This window comes from Thalassophryne amazonica, chromosome 2, assembly GCF_902500255.1.
Source record: "Thalassophryne amazonica chromosome 2, fThaAma1.1, whole genome shotgun sequence".
NCBI classification, from domain to species: Eukaryota; Metazoa; Chordata; class Actinopteri; order Batrachoidiformes; family Batrachoididae; genus Thalassophryne; species Thalassophryne amazonica.
In genome coordinates, this window is record NC_047104.1 from 83,489,391 (window position 1) to 83,506,969 (window position 17,579).

Genomic DNA, 17,579 nt, shown 5'->3' on the forward strand with positions numbered 1-17,579 from the left:
GTTTTGACCAAAACGCACGCGCGTGTGTGTGCTTGTGTTGAAATACATAAAAAACGGACCGTCATTTCATTTGGACACACAGCAGGTGATCTGAATGTCACGTCAGACAGGACACGCGTGTCGGGCCATGAGGGCTGTGAGCGGCACGCAGCAGGACCAGGACACCCCAACAGTGCGACAAATACACCACTTTCAGTCACATTTCAGCAGAAATACACCAAACCAAATGCGGTTTGGTCAGTTATCACAGCGTTTTCTTTTTTTTTAGAAAATACATTTATCTGCTTGTTGATTTTAGCCATTTCATGCTCCTGTTACAGGACAGTGATTGTAGTGCAGTGGTAAAGTTTCCATCTGGTAATCAGAGCATGTGGGTTTAAATCCTGTGAGTGGTAGTAACCAGGGTTATTTAACCACGAACTTCGTATTGCTTCCCCTTTTATGTATTATTTATATCAACCCAGTGAAATTCACTAATTATACAGCTGGTTTTTATTTTATTTTCCTCCACATCAGCAGTGCGATGTGGTGCACCTCGTCCCATAGAACACAGTATGAGCAGCTTCAGCAGCTCACAATGTGTTCCTGCTCAAAAGACACTGTTGCGTGCACGAACTGTTGCACCGGCATCGTGCACCCCTGCTCGTCGGGGCGATGTTTCATGGTGTGCTGATACGAGCTCTACCGCCATGAGCTGCCCTGAGTTGCACGTATTCACACTATGTGTGAAGGGGCCACGAACTGTTGCACCGGCATCGTGCACCCCTGCTCGTCGGGGCGATGTTTCATGGTGTGCTGATACGAGCTCTACCGCCATGAGCTGCCCTGAGTTGCACGTATTCACACTATGTGTGAAGGGGCCCTCAGAAATGACGCATGCACAGTGAAGGCAGGGGGAGACTTGTAGGTCAGTGACTTTTTACAACAGTTTTGTGATATATGTGCTCTGATCTGTAGGGGGAACTCTGTAGAGAAGAATACGACCAAAAAAATAAGATGAAAGAATGAAAACATAGTGCATAGTGCCTCTTTAGCATGGGCATCTTTGGGGTGTGATTCACGTTTGAATTTAATTTGGCCATCCCAAATGCAGCAAGTGGCTTTTCATAACAGAAAATTCATATTTAATTAAGAGAAACACACACACACACGGACATTGAACAAAGTAGAGCTGATTACAAGACAACATTCAAAACTTGCAAATTGCCTTCAATTTTTAGAAGATAGTTTATAGGGAAAAGGCAGGTGAATAAACAAACTCCTGAAATGTCAAAATTAGCAACCATTAAGGATGACTTTTTATATAATGGCTGAGTGGATACTTATTTGATTGCTGCTTTGTATGTCACATGACATGGATTAATGCATCCCATTTGTGATGCATTGCATTTACAGTGCAGCTTGGTTCCATTTAGAGTGCAAATTTGGTTCCACACGTTTGGTACCATTGCACTCTGCACACATGCACACACATCCTCATGCGTGCGCCCACACATGCTCGCGCACGCCCATGCACGCGCGCCCACACGTGTGTGCATATGCGCAAACAAAACGCGCGTTTGTGCACACATAAAACAAATCCACTGTGCTGTCTGGAGGCTGTTGGCAGGAAGTTGGAATGAAAAGCTGGATTCATTTCTGATGTGATTTTTTTTTTTTTCGCTGCACTGAAGATGTACACCAGGGGTGAGCAACTTGTTCCAGAAAGGGCCAAGAGGCTGCAGGTTTTCTTTGCAGCCACTGACTCCACCAGGTGATTTCACTGATTAACTGATTCCATCTGCTCAAAGTGATATTAATCAGTGAATCAGTCAGTGGCTGCAAAGAAAACCTGCACCCTCTTGGCCCTTTCTGGAACAAGTTGCCCACTCCTGATGTACACAGTCTTTTTTTGGTAGTACACGCACGCACAAGTGCCAACCAGGTTGCGTGTGTGTGCGCGCACAGGGGATAACGACTCTCCTGAGACATAATTTGATTGAGCTGACGCTGCTAATTCTTTCAACACACACACACAAACACACACACAGACACACACACACACACACACACACACTAAACAAATCCACTGTGCTGTCTGGAGGCTGTTAGCAGGAAGAAAGACTGAAAAGCTGGATTAATTTCAAACGTGAATTTTTTATTTTCGCTGCACTGAGGATGTGCACAGTCGGCCGACCTGGTTGTGTGTGTGCGCGCGCACGCACGGGGGACAACGACACAATGATTTGATTGAGCTAACTGATGCTGCTAATTTTCCAACACACACACATACACACACACACACAATCCACTCCGCTGTAAGCTGTCTGGATGCATGAAGAGCTGTTCAGATGAAAAGCTGAATGGCTGGACTGAGGAACTACACAAAGTCTTTTTTTTTTTTTCTTTTTTATGGAAGTCCGAAGTCGGTGCACATCATCACTGGACTACACGTTACAATTTTGACTTTAGCAGCAGTGAAACGCCAAAATGTAAGTCTCTTTTCTGTTGTTTATAAATTAAAAAAATGTCAAATAATGATCTGTTTTAGCTGTTATATAAAACAAATAATGAATGTTTTTACATTCTTTCAACGGAATGAATATTTAATTCAGTGAAAGCTGGAACATACCATTCAACTCGACTTTGCCTCATTGAATGGTTTGTTCCACCTTTCACCTCATGAAATATTCATACCACTGTACTCATAAACATTCATTATTTGTATACTGATATTAGTAAATGTAACATTTTATGCACATTTTCAGCAAACCAATTTTTTTTTTTTAAGAAAGATATATTATTGCCACCACAGGTTTCCAGATCTACTTAACTTTGCTGCTTTTTTCAGCATTGGTAATGAGGGTAATTTGAATTAATTTGGTCTCATCAATGTTGTCCTTCTATTGTTTGTCTGTGTCCACCCCTCTCTATCCTTTTACTCCTTAATGAGAGTTGAATATCTTCATTACTCATGTGCAATCTCTTCCAGCTTTTCATTTCTTTAAGTATATTCTATCAATTAACTCCACCTGTGTTGCTTTATCTCCTGCCTTTGCAGCCCATGTTCTCTGTGTCCTCCTATTTATCACTATCAGTAATTGTGGAAAATTATAAACTCTAAAAACAGAACCGTAATCATTATATTGTCCTCTTTGTATGTCTGATCCTCTCCTTTTGCATTTACCACGACATATACCTACTAAGGGTGTAACAATTAACCGATACAAACCAAAAATCAATTTCAAAGTAACAAACATGACTACGTCAATGCACAGAGCCCTCAGTCTATCTGAAAGTATTATAAAGTGGTTAATGGCCATCACCAGTAGGAATGCACTCTGTTTTTAATGGTATTCAGTTTTGTTTTGTTTTTTTTGTTTGTTTTTTTTGTATTTTCCAGTTTCTTCAGCTTGGTAAAAATTTGGAAAAACCTTGCAAATGTTAAAATGGCCTAAGCAGTGGGTCACCCCTCTGAGTCTGGTCTGCGTGAGGTTTCTTCCTCAGTGTTATCACAGAGAGTTTTTCCTTACAACTGTTACCTGTGTGCTTGCTCAGGGGGGTTGGTTAGGTCAGACATTACTCGTGTGACGCGCCTTGAGACAATTTTGTTGTGATTTTGTGCTATGTAAATAAAATTAACTGAATTGAATCGAAGGTTAGTCATGACGGGAAAAATCCTGGCCACTGTAATGTGTTCAGGGTGGCTCTCATTAGATGATATTATGTTAGCAGCAGGCTCACAGATTTTTAATAAATCTGTTGACTAAATAGGTGGCAAGTCATGCTGCAGCCTACTTGTGTTGCGTCCTCCAAGGACTTAATGACCTGTTAGTCTATCAGCAGAAAGACAACAGGCCTATTTGAATGAAACTTGATGGTGGAGAGAAGCATTGTTCAAGGAAGAACTCATAAAATTTCAGAGTGGATCTGGAACAAGGTAGAGATCTGGGCTTATGATTTATTTATTTATAGATGTTGTGACACTGGAATTTGAATTATATTACATTTCAATTCATTTCTCAGGAAATTTCTGCTTGTTGACCCAGATCCGGTGTCCCGTTGAGATGAGGTGAACGTCGAGATGAGGTGCGTCGCACTACTGCGCATGCGCACATCGCTCTACCCCAGATTTGAAGACGTCACCCGTCGAGATGAGGTGCGTCGCGCAATTGCACACGTGGAGATGATGCAACTCGCTCGATGTGCAGCTGCGCATGCGCATTTTGTTTTTTTTTTGTTTTTTTCCTCTACCCACCACGGAGAAGTGCGCTTCATCTGCGGAGGTGAACAGCCAGTGGAGCAAACGACGTTTTTAAAAAATATATATAGAAACACACTGCTTCACTTTAAATGCACAAGTCCGTTTCAGACGATCAGCACAGACCCTTTCTCTTAAAAGGCTTTATTTTACTCATCATGTGGCTTTGTAAACTTGTAGCATCACCTGCTACATTGATTAGCACTTACATTAGTTATGGACATGTTCTACGGTCTTCTTCTGGGATTTTTATACATTTACTTGCCCATCAAAATAAGCGAACTTCATCAAGTAATTTTTTCAGTGCATGCATGTGCAGTTACACGAGGCACCTCATCTTGACGGCGCTCGACAGACTCATCTCGACAGAACACCGGTCCACAATTGAAGGGGCTCGTCCTTAGTGGAGATCTGCATTCTCTGAGTGCCCCAGCAATTTCATGATTGATCAATCCTTTTATTATTCGTACTACTAAGAAATACTGTAGTGTATAAAGTTTTAAAAACTGTAACAGCAAAAAGGTTTTGATGTGCTTTTTCTGCAGTGGCGGATCAACAGAAAGAATTTCAAGTATTCACATTCAGATAAAAATAAAATACAGTATTTATTTCATATCTAATCACTAATTGAACATGAAGTTATGAACTTCACTTTCAATTTTAAAAACCGAAGCAAAATGAAAGGCATCAGAGGGCTGATGCATACCCTGCACCCTCTGCACACCATGATATAAATGCAAAGGTAAATATACACAGGACCATCAAAAAGTTTGGACACAGTTTCCCTTTCAATTGAATGAGAAACTGTCCAAACTTTTGCTTGCTACTATATATCTCTAGTGATGTTTTTGACTACACATAACTTCATCATGTAATGTATGATGACTTCATTATGAAGTTATTCATATCAATCAATTAAGTATTTTGCTGATGAGTACGAGGTCTATTAGAAAAGTATCCGACCTTATTATTTTTTCAAAAACCATATGGATTTGAATCACGTGTGATTACATCAGACATGCTTGAACCCTCGTGGGCATGCGAGAGTTTTTTCACACCTGTCGGTTACGTCATTCGCCTGTGGGCAGTCTTTGAGTGAGGAGTCGTCCACCCGCTCGTCGATTTTTTTCATTGTTTAGGAATGGCTCAGAGACTGTTGCTTTGTTTGATAAACATTTTTTCAAAACTGTAAGGCACAACTGAGTGGACACCATTCAATAAATTCAGCTGGTTTTCGGTAAAAATTTTAATGAGAGATTTTGGTCTGGTAGTGTCGCTTTAAGGACGGTCCACGGCGCCTGACGGCGATCTGCGCTTCGAGGCGGCAGCGTCTCGCCGTTTCAAGTTGAAAACTTCCACATTTCAGGCTCTGTTGACGCAGTAAGTCGTCAGAGAACAGAGAACTTTCAGAAGAAGTCGGCATGAGGAGTTTATTCGGACATTCCATTGTTAACGGTCATTTTGTAATGAAAGAACGTGCGGGCAGAGTCGCATGTCGGGCTGGACCCGACCGCGGGGGGTCGCGGCAGGAAAAACACCTCCGTTGGAAACCTTAACGGGCAAGTTGGAACATGCCCAAGCTGTTAAACAATTTCTCAGTTACTCACTTGTTGAAAGCCATTAAAAGCCGCCTGAATTCTACAAATGGTTTTCAACACGGAGGTGTTTTTCCTGTCGCGGCGCACACAGATTTGTCGAGTCGTCACGGAAACGACTCGGCGAATTTGCGCGTACGTCTTTCATTAAAAAAATGTCCTTAAACAGTGGAATGTCCGCATAAATTCCTCATGCCGGCCTCTTCTGAATCTTCTCTGTTCTCTCACGATGTCCTGGGTGAATTAAGCCTTAAATTAGGATGTTTTAAGCTCGAAACAAGGCCAACGACAGCGCCTGGAAGCGCTGCAGGACGTCCCGCTCCGTGGGAAGTCCTTACAGCGACAGAAACACCCCATAATCTCTCATCAGCCGTTAAACTTTTCACAGAAAACCATCTTAATTTCTCGAATAGTGTCCACTCGGATAGTCCTCACAGGTCCAGAAAAAATTTTGATAAAGCAACGCGCGCCGTCTCGAGCAGCGTCTCAAACAAAGGAATTCAGCCGAGAGGGCGGGACCACATCTCACTCAAGGCCTGCCCACAGGGAAATGACGTCACCGACACGCGTGAAAAAACTCACGCATGCGCACGAGGGTTCAAGCATGATTGGTGTAATCGCACGTCATTCAAATCCATATAGTTAAAAAAAAAATAAAAGGGTCGGCTTATTATCTAAGAGACCTCGTATATGCTTGAGATCTTCCATCTGGGCCTCTTGGTTGTTGAGGTATAAAAAAAAAGTTTTTTTTTCATGCCATGGTTTCCTTGAACTTTGAACAAAATAGCCCACCATGTTGGATCCATGTAGGTGTCTAGAATGTTGAGATATACAAAAGATAATTTAAAAAAATAAGGTTTTTGGACCACGCTTATCTCGACTTTTGACCAAACTGCTCCAAAATTTAATCACCGCTAGTCTATCCGAGTTAATATTCCCACCAGGTTTGAAGGAAAGCAACTCCTCCATTTTTGAGTTATCTTGTCAAACAGCCAGCCAGCCAGCCAAGTGCGCACACACACACACACACACACACACACACACACACACACACACACACACACACACACACACACCATTGAAAACAATACTCTCGCCACTTTGCTGATGAGCAGGGCAACAAACAAGCAAAAGCTATATTCTGGCTGGATGCACTGCCTCGTACATGACAACATTAAATATGCCAAATATTTTGTATAGTAACATGTCCAACTGAGAAGCGATAAAATATTCTTCATTTGATATGGAAAGGTCAGTATTTTCACGCTGTACTTCTTATATAAATGTTCTGGGAAAGATCTTTTTTGCCCCAGTTTGGAGTGTCTGGTGCTCGTCTGATGCGCAGATGAACTGTCAATCATTGCTCTGAGAAATATTCATGCAGCACAGCTGGACTATAAAGCTGAGCAGCATGTTTGTGACAGAACAACATGCTATTCAGGAGGAGCCACTTATGGTTACCTCAGACATAGACGTGGCAGATTTACAGTTTGATGGAAGCTGTTTAATTTAGTTGCACCCACGCTCAGTGGTAGTGCATATGGAGGTGGTGTTTTCAGTCCTGTCTGTCAATAACGTTCATCTGTCCATCTCTGGGTGAACAAAATAACTCTAAGATTTTTGATCTGACTTAGAGCAACCTTGGTGGAATATTTGACGGTCAGCCAGCTGCAGAATGATTTAATCTTGAAGAAGTCAGTTAAAAGTCAAGGTCACAAGAAAGCCACACCTGTGGTTACTATTAAATAAAATAAAGTCATATCTGGCCTTTCTCTCTGTCATGTAACCTTTGACCTGCGGTGATCTTGAACTATGAGATTAATTTAGAATCGCTATTTCAAGGAATTGGTTCAAAATACACCTTTGGTGACTATTAAAGACTACTATGAAGTCATATATCAAGCTTTTATTATTCATAGGACCTTTAACCTTGGGTGACCTTGAAATAGCAAAGTAATTTCAGGTTATTGGTATTGCGCAAAATCACCAATCAGGTTACCTCAAGTCACTTCTCAAGAGCAAGATCCAGTCATAGCGGACCCAACTGAATTGGGTGACCACGCGATCTGGCAACCACAACAAATTACAACAGTCAACATAAGCAGTACAAGGTACAAGAGGTTTGTTGCACACAATCAACACAAAACCAATTGAAACTAACAGCAATAATTTGTATGACTCTGTGTCAAAGATAACACATGAATGTTGCACTATATCGCTTATTGTTGATGGAGTTTAAGTTTATTTTAGATTTGAGTTATCAATGTCAGAACCAGAAGGTGAACTTTTCTGTAGGCATTCCCTCTGAACTGGAGAAACTGAAATACCAGTCTATTTAATGTATGGATACTAACCCAATTTAGGAAAAGGATGCTGAGGAGGTGCAAAAATACTCAACCTGTGAATAAGTGCGTCTGTCATTTCTCACTTCAGTGCCATAAACTTTGTGTATTATATGGTTACGACGCCAAGCACGCTGTGATGGGCTGATTTCTGGTTGAATATTTTCCCATATCGGACCGGTTACCCTGACAATCAGCCCGCAGTGTGTATTTTTGTGTTGCAAAAATGCCAGGAAACCAGGAAGCAAAAACACGATTAGAAAAACCATCAGACATGAACGTCCTCCTTAAATACAACCTCACTTCCAATGAAGTTGGGACGTTGTGTAAAATGTAAATAAAAACAGAATACAATGATTTTAAAATCCTCTTCAACCTATATTCATTTGAATACACCAGAAGGACAAGATATTTAATGTTCAAACTGATAAACTTTATTGTTTTTGTGCAAATATTTGCTCATTTTAAAATGGATGCCTGCAACACATTTCAAAAAAGCTGGGACAGTGGTATGTTTACCACTGTGTTACATCACCTTTCCTTCTAACAACACTCAATAAGCGACATCTGTTAAGCTAGTGAAGGTGAAGAAAGTGAACGAGTCTGTCTATGATCCCAAAACCGTCAGCAGCCTTCATATTCAGGGGAGGTGGTGATCTAGTGGTTAAGCTGTTGAGCTTGAGACCAGAGATCCTTTGTTCAAATCCCAACCTGACTGGAAAATCACTAAGGGCCCTTGGGCAAGGTCCTTAATCCCCTAGTTGCTTCCAGTGTGTAGTGAGCACCTTGTGTGGCAGCACCCTGACATCGGGGTGAATGTGAGGCATTATTGTGAAGCACTTTGATTGTCTGATGCAGATGGAAAAGTGCTATATAAGTGTAGTCTATACTGTAAGTTCACGTGTTTATGTATATTATTATATGGTATGGGATTTTGCCAACTTCTGATTGGCCCATTCGCCACTTTCTGAGCTGTACCACATGCCGAGTTGACCGCTGGTGGAGCCAAGTACACCTCGCGTGCAGAGTAGCACTATCTAATCGAGCGATGCCGTCTATCGATAACGACCAATCAGATAACGCGATACCACGCCTACTTTGGCTGTCAGTTTGTTGAAAAAATGGCAGAAGACAGGTTTGCGTCTGTTAGTGACGCTGACTTAAAACCAATTCTACACGAAAAAGATGTGAAGAACACTTGCAGAAATACACAGTCAGCAGCAACCTGTTTTGCAAGTATGTCACTGAAAAGGGACATGCGCCCAACTTTGAAACTTATGACAGATGGATGTTTGACGGAGTACTCGGTTGATTTTACGCGGAAGCTAGACAGGCGAGTGGCGAACTTTATAAGAAAACAAGCCTGATGACTGTTCATCACGAACTTAACAGGCATCTCCAGTCGATCGATGGGATGCCAGTTGGTGCAGTATGACAGTCATAATAAAGAGTTGAAACTTGAGATTGATTTTTCAGTTTTAGTATGTTTGACAAACTCCCAATTTTCTTGTTTATCATATAATAAAGCAGTTACAGACTTTTGATGCGGTGTACCCGTGATTATGTGGACCTGATCAGGATGGGGTTCACCGGTGAACCACAAGACCACCGGTTAACCGATTAACCGGTGGTCTTGTGGTTAAGGCACTGGGCTTGAGACCAGAAGATCCTCGGTTCAAATCCCAGCCTGACTGGAAAATCACTAAGGGCCCTTGGGCAAGGTCTTTAATCCCCTATTGCTCCTGGTGTGTAGTGAACGCCTTGTATGGCAGCACCCTGACATCGGGGTGAGTGTGAGGCATTATTTGTAAGGCGCTTTGAGCATCTGATGCAGATGGAAAAGCGCTATAAAAATTCAGTCCATTTACCTCATCAAAAGTATATAATTGTATATAATAGCCATATAATAAACAAATTATTAACCTCGCTTGCTCGGTCTGTACAGGGATATCAGACCTCTGTATTTTTTGCATGTACCCTGCTGACGCTCAGCCCATACTTACACCTCGGTCTGATATTTTCCGATACAGACCTTGCACTCAGTTAATAATCCTTTATTATTTACCAAATACTTATATCTTACTTCTGACTGTCTTCTCTTTGTCATGAAAACACACCGTTTCTGCCTCTGCCATCCTCCTTTCCTTTTCATGGGTTGTTAGAGCAGCAACAAAGGCAAGGTGAGAGTGTTGATGGGATTCTAATATCATGGAAGTGCTGAAAGCAAATGGCAAGATCCGCTGAGTTTAGTGATCCTGCGTGTCTTTAAATGCCCCCCACCCCGCCCCTCCCTCTTACTAAATCTTGCATGAATATGACATAATTTGGGAAAGAGCTCTGGGCTCTTAAGCCCATGCACGCATGGCCGTGCACATGCATGCACACACATGGGGATGGGACGTTGGATGTCTTGGGTTCTTAGTAATGCACCTCTTTGTCAATCTGTTTTTCCCAGAATGACATAGTGTCAGGACCACACAGGGTGTATGCTGTTCATAAACAGACACACATGCATGCACAGAGAATAACAGACACATAGACACACAATCAGTCATTACCTGAAAGACACTGTGACATATAAAAGATGAGAACAGTTGACCTACTGTACATGTATTTAAGAATTTGTGATGCTGCCTGTCAAGTTTTTTCAGCAAGCCCAATGAGCTCACAGATCATTCCATCTGGAATTCCTCACACAAGAGGATTTTCTCAACTGGCCTGCTTCTGATTACTAATAATCACATTATGCCTCACATTTTTACACCCCCCCCCCCCCCCAACTTGCAGAATAATAACAATTCTGCAGGTCGGGAAAACGGGCACGCAGCAGTTGCTATAGTAACCTGAGAAGAAAGGCACCCTCCCTGATAATGATACAAGTTTTCATTTCTTCTTGTGAGATGGAAAAAGGGGGTTTCACTCCTGCTGCTCTCTTTTTTTCTCCCTTTGAGACGAGACACTTTCTGCCCTTCCTCTCTCCCTGTTCCGCTTTAATTACATTCTTTCCTTGTCCTTTAACCTCCACCTCTACTTTCCTCACAGGCTCCTATGTCTGAGTCAAGTTCATAGCACGAGTGCACGTGACTGAGACAGACAGATTTTTTACTATATTCATGACCAGAGGGTTGAGTGCACATATGTCAGACATGTGCCCTGTGGGCCAAATATGGTTCTCTATATCTTCAGTAATGTCTGCAGATCAAATGAAATTAAGCTGAGATGCTTCATGACCATATGTTTTTGTTTTTAGCCATTTTATTACCCATTTACAGATGGAACCAGCATAGACAACATAGGCCACCACAGAGAGAGTATAACATTGAAAAATTTAAATGGAAGACAGGGAGAACATGTCAGCTCCACACCATAAGGACCAGTTGGGAAGCAATCCCATGACTTTCTTGCTGTGAGGCAACAGTGCTAACTACTAAGCCACCATGTGAATGGATCATACTAACTCTATTTGTTTTCTAAACAAATGTTCAGCTAATGTAGGAATTTTGATTGTTAAAAACATATTTTTCAACCTGCACAGATATCACCTGACCCCCCTTACACATTTACTGATTTGTAATTACCTATTTTTAATTGATTGATGTTTTAAGTTACAGAACTGCAGCAAAACTATTTGGATATTGTTAAAATATCCAAGGGGAGGTGATGGTCTAGTGGTTAAGCATTGGGCTTGAGACCAGAGGATCCATGGTTCCCAGCCTGACTGGAAAATCACTAAGGACCCTTGGGCAAGATCCTTAATCTCATAGTTGCTCCTGGTGAGCGCCTTGTCTGGCAGCACTGTGACATCAGGGTGAATGTGAGGCATTATTTTAAAGCACTTTGAGCGTCTGATGCAGATGGAAAAGTGCTATATAAATGCAGACCATTTACCGTTTAAAATTTTACATGGCATGGAAACCCACACAATCTACTACCATATGTGGTATACCTCTGGTAGATAAAATTTACTGTGTAGGTAATACTGTCAGGTCCGTTTTAAAGGTAGGCAAAGTGAACTATAGAGCGTAATGCATTATGCTCTATAGTATTATAGTATAGTACTTAAGTACGAGGTCTGTCAATAAAGTATAGGTCCTTTTTATTTTTTTCAAAAACTATATGGATTTCATTCATATATTTTTACGTCAGACATGCTTGAACCCTCGTGCGCATGCGTGAGTTTTCCACGCCTGTCGGTGACATCATTCGCCGTGAGCACTCCTTGTGGGAGGAGTCATCCAGCCCCTCGTTGGAATTCCTTTGTCTGAGAAGTTGCTGAGAGACTGGCGCTTTGTTTGATCAAAATTTTTTCTAAACCTGTGAGACACATCGAAGTGGACACGGTTCGAAAAATTAAGATGGTTTTCAAGTGAAAATTTTAATGGCTGATGAGAGATTTTGAGGTGACTGTCGCTTTAAGGACTTCCCACGGTGCAAGACATCGTGCAGCACTCCAGGTGCCGTCGTCGGCCTGTTTCAAGCTGAAAACCTCCAATTTCAGGCTCTATTGATCCAGGACGTCGTGAGAGAACAGAGAGTTTCAGAAGAAGTCGGGTTCAGCATTTTATTGGATATCCACTGTTAAAAGAGATTTTTAATGAAAGACGTTGCGGACGGATTGCAGCGTCGGCTCGCAGCCGCCGCGACGCTCCGCCACAGGGAAAAAACACCTCTGTTGGAAGCCTTAGGACAAGTGGAACATGTCCAGCTGTTAAACAATTTCTCATATACTCACTCCACTGAAAGCCATCAAAAGCCGCCTGGATTTTACAAATGGTTATCAACACGGAGGTGTTTTTCCTGTGCCACCGCACCGCGTCGGCTGCGTCCCGACGCGCGGACCCGTCTGCACGTCTTTCATTAAAAAAATCTCCTTTAACAGTGGAATATCCGGATAAAATGCTGAAACCGACTTCTTCTGAAACTTCTCTGTTCTCTCACAACGTCCTGGATCAATAGAGCCTGAAATGTGGAGGTTTTCAGCTTGAAACAGGCTGACGATGGCACCTGAGAGCGCTGCGCGACGTCTTGCACCGTGGGAACTCCTTAAAGCGACAGTATCACCTCAAAATCTCTCATCAGCCATTAAAATTTTCACTGAAAACCAGCTTAATTTTTCGAACCGTGTCCACTTTGATGTGTTTCACAGGTTTAGAAAAAATTTTGATCAAACAAAGCGCCAGTCTCTCAGCAACTTTTCAGACAAAGGAATTCCGACGAGGGGCTGGACGACTCCTCCCACAAGGAGTGCTCACAGGCGAATGACGTCACCGACAGGCGTGGAAAAACTCACGCATGCGCACGAGGGTTCAAGCATGTCTGACGTAAAAACATATGAATGAAATCCATATAGTTTTTGAAAAAAATAAAAAGGACCGTTACTTTATTGACAGCCCTCGTATGTGTAAAATTACACACTCCGAAACTACTTACAAAAGTATAAGTACCCCAGTAAAGACTTATTTATAGTAATGTGAGTAGTTAGAATTTCTTGCTTCCACTGCTGCATAAAACCGAGTCAATCCACAAACAGCTGAAATACCATGCTTTGTTTGGGAGTGTCCGCTGAAGATTTGCCAGATAAATAAAACTTAATATGCTGTTATTCCAACTCTGTTGTTAATGAATTTTAGCACTTTGTTGTTTCCTTGCAAAGTGGGAAAAAAGGCTTTTGCAGTGGGCCCATCTGTCTGTTTTGCTGTTTGTTTGTCTTCCTGTGGCAATATCTTCAAAACTGAAAGAGCAATTTCATTTGAACAGGATAGATAAAATCAATTGACAATTCACTTGCAGCACAGATTGATGTAGTTAGTAGTGGGCACTGCTGTCCCTTCAGAAAAGTGGGAAGGGGCAACGGTTTCACAGGGCGGAATATGCACTAAACCTGTATGTGTGAGCAAACCAAGAATATAAATGCGACAGAAAACCTCAAAGCACAGAGGGAGTGTTGTTTGATTCTCAACACATGATGCAACTAAGCCACCAAATATATTACATAAAAGATAGTTGGTGGCTGTATTAATGTGTAAAATATGAATGTGGCTATCTTTAAAGCAGAATTTTGGGTAATTACAACCTAAGCTTTATTTTAGATGTTGTGAAGGTAGCTTTTCACACAAGACAAAAATTAATTTAATCTGGGTATTATTTATTTAGAATGCAAACACCGCAAGAGGTAATAAGAACTCAGAGTAAACATCTTGTTTTTGCCACTGAACAGGTTAGAAGTGTCCAGTTGCATGGACTACTTCACGTAGCGCTAAAAGAGTACACGTTTAACTCACTAAATGCAAATAAAGTTGTTTAAAACCAGTTGTGGGCACAGCTAACCAAAAACGTAGCTTCGATAACTATTAATCAGATAACTGAAAAGTTATCCTTCATGATGGTAAACTGCTGAAAAAATAATCTTTATTACAGATAAGTGATAACCGATAACTATTAGTATTGATTTGGATGCGGCCACATCAGATTACACTGTTGGCTTCTGATGAACCAGTTTCACTTTAAGCGCCGCAGGGGCTGCTGGGTAAACTCAAGGATTACAAACACAAAGAACACACGAAAAATGAATGAATGAATAAATAAAACCCTAAACACTGTCATCATCTTTCAAAAACAGTAAAACACAGTATTATAAGTCACAGTTTATTATTATTATATTGTATTATATTGTACTAGATACACCGTTATTCACAAGCTGAAAAGCCACTGCTTTTTTCACACACTTTCAACCCTGTGGCTTAAACAACCGAAATACATCCATTAATGCATTGATTGGCAGAGTAAAATACATGATGTAAAAATAAATTCTTATCTGTTAGTTTCAGTGGGATTCATCTGAAAAAATAATCGTCCTGAGATTATCCAACATGGTCTAAATGGTGAAGAAACATCCCAGTCTGTACACAGCTGCACCGTGAGAGCTTCTCTCTCCCACAGAGTATTGGTGATTACCATCAGCCACAAAGAAATAAAATAAAATAATGTTAAAATTAGTCCCTTTTGTTTTTGTATTGAGTCGACGATAACTGTTCTTCTTCTTCTTCTTCTTCTTCTTTCGGATCCAATGGCAGATGACACCAGTTTAAGGTGCATTTACCGCCACCTACCGGACAGGTGACTGATCGCTGAAATTTTCCAAAACCTTAACTCATGGCAGCCATAGTCATTTGTTGTTGATGCGATGAAGTAATCCAGTGTCCTTTAGATATTTAAATAATTATTTTTGCACAATGTGTGATGGATTTTGCAGCAGATTTCCAGGGGGCAGAAACACTAACATCCAAAGTGAACCTGAACTACACTACCCACAATGCTTCCTGCATCAACCAGCCAATCACGTTTTGCGCTTAATGACGGTGTCTTCAGCAAGCGACAGCCAATCTGCCATAAATAAACACACAACAGGCAGACTAAAATGTTTGCTTTTAGGGTTTATAAACATTTTGACCGTTAAACTTTGCTCAGTTTACCAGCAAAAAAAAAAAAAAAAAAAAAAAAAAAAATGTTATGGGACTGAAAGTTACCGGAACTAAATTTATCTGAAGATAACTGGTTCGATAATGGTTTTAAAACTTATCTGAAAAGCTAACCCACTAGCAGAAACATTAGCTTTGATAATTATCTGATATCGGATTAGCTGAACTGTGCCCACCAATGTTTAAAACCACAGACTCTACAGCCAGGTGTTACCTTAGCCTTTTAGCTTCTGAATGGTGCTGCTCTCCACTGAATGATTACAAGTCAACTGCCAATGGTCTGTAAGACTTGATTTGTAATCACTCAGTTATCTTTAGGTTTTAAATCAATAATCCCTTGATTAAATTAATATTGTTCTAAAAATAGAGCCTGTGTTGAAAAATTCTGCTTTGACTCGTGTTTAATGTTTCAAATGGGTCTGTGTTTAAAAATGTGGTAATATATCATTTTAATTTAATATTTTGTGTCCTAAAGTTGTAATAAATTGCAAAAACTAAAAAAAAACAAAAAAACAGCCATAATTAAATTTCAGTGTCTCTTTGTGGCCTTCGGTGTGATTGAGTTTATCACCTCAGCTGTAGTGCTCCAGCAGCACACCTGCTACACAAACACAAAAGGGGGTAGGATTAAGAGGAATTAGCTGTTGGTATCTATCATGAACAATCAGATCAGCTTTTCTCATCCTTTCTTCGCAGCAATGTATTCTCTTCACACAATGTTGCTTTTGTAAGGAAGAAAAGAGCCCATTTTTTTTTTTTTCCCAAGAGAGAACCCATCTTTATCAGGAGGTGCCAAATGCGGCGATCAATCGTCTTTCCTAATCTGCTCATCCTGTTGATGGGTCCAACACCCACAAGAGGTGGGTTACACCCTGCAAGGTGCCAGTCTGTCAGGAAGCTAACACATCTGCTAACACATCTGGTCAGTTTACCAGCCACGCTCACATTTACACCTACAGGCATCTTAGACTCTTATTTTACGTGCAGCTACAGCAAGGGAAATTTAAGGATAGTATAGTTGTGGGTTATTTTGAAAATGCACACTACGTTTTTCATATAATCGTCTACAGATGGGACACTCGTACCTGCTTTGTTGCCTTCAGAGAGCTGAGGAATTTTATCAACTGAAACGAAAGGCTCTCAATCATCACACAAGCAGTTGTGGATGAGAGATGCGGCTGGAAATCATCCTTCTTTGTGTCAGATAAATTACTGCAGTAATCACATGTTTGATGCGTGTGTCGTCTGTGGGGTTTGGGAGAGCTCAGTGAGAGTGTCTTTGACAACAATATGTTGTCTATTATAAGATGTAGTCTGAATTTTAAGAGGTACAAGCTCAAGTTTTTGATAGCAGAATAAAACCTTCTCGTCGACTTTGTGCTTCTGCTAGTGTGTGACCTTCAATGTGATGCTCAGGTAATTATGTAGAAATAAGTAAGTCCAAGACAGGCCCTGGGGCCCACTGGGCTGGTGTTAATCTTCAGATGCCAAGCATGACATGGTTGTTTTGGTGTGGGAGAATGTGTTTGTGCCACATGTCACTCCATCTACTGCACCATGGAACTACCTTGGCTCCTTGTTGGCAACTACCCAGGCAGACAACCGGTCAATCTCTACCTCTTTAAAAAAAGTGGCCATCAAATTGAAATGTGGGCATCCCTTTGACCTTTTCCAGACACTGAGGCTAGTTTCTCACTGGGCGACTGTTGGACAGTAGTTTGGACACGCAAATTAGTGACCAAACACACAAATGGGCTACAAATTCACAGTTGGTGTGTCACTGAAGTGATACAAATGACATGTTGCACACAAAGTGCTTAGCTGGTACTTACCTATTATCCTGCTATTACCCAAGTGAATAGACACTTTGGACGTTCCCCAAACTGATAATAAATTAAAATAATAATAAATAAATAATAATAAT

General features: G+C 41.1%; 1 protein-coding gene across 1 annotated transcript in view; it reads left to right on the top strand.

Annotated features, from left to right (window-relative positions):
* LOC117503844 (CUB and sushi domain-containing protein 1-like) overlaps positions 1 to 17,579 on the top strand; it is a 2,069,078-nt gene that overhangs the window by 358,102 nt on the left and 1,693,397 nt on the right. The gene's annotated exons all lie outside the window — the stretch shown is intronic.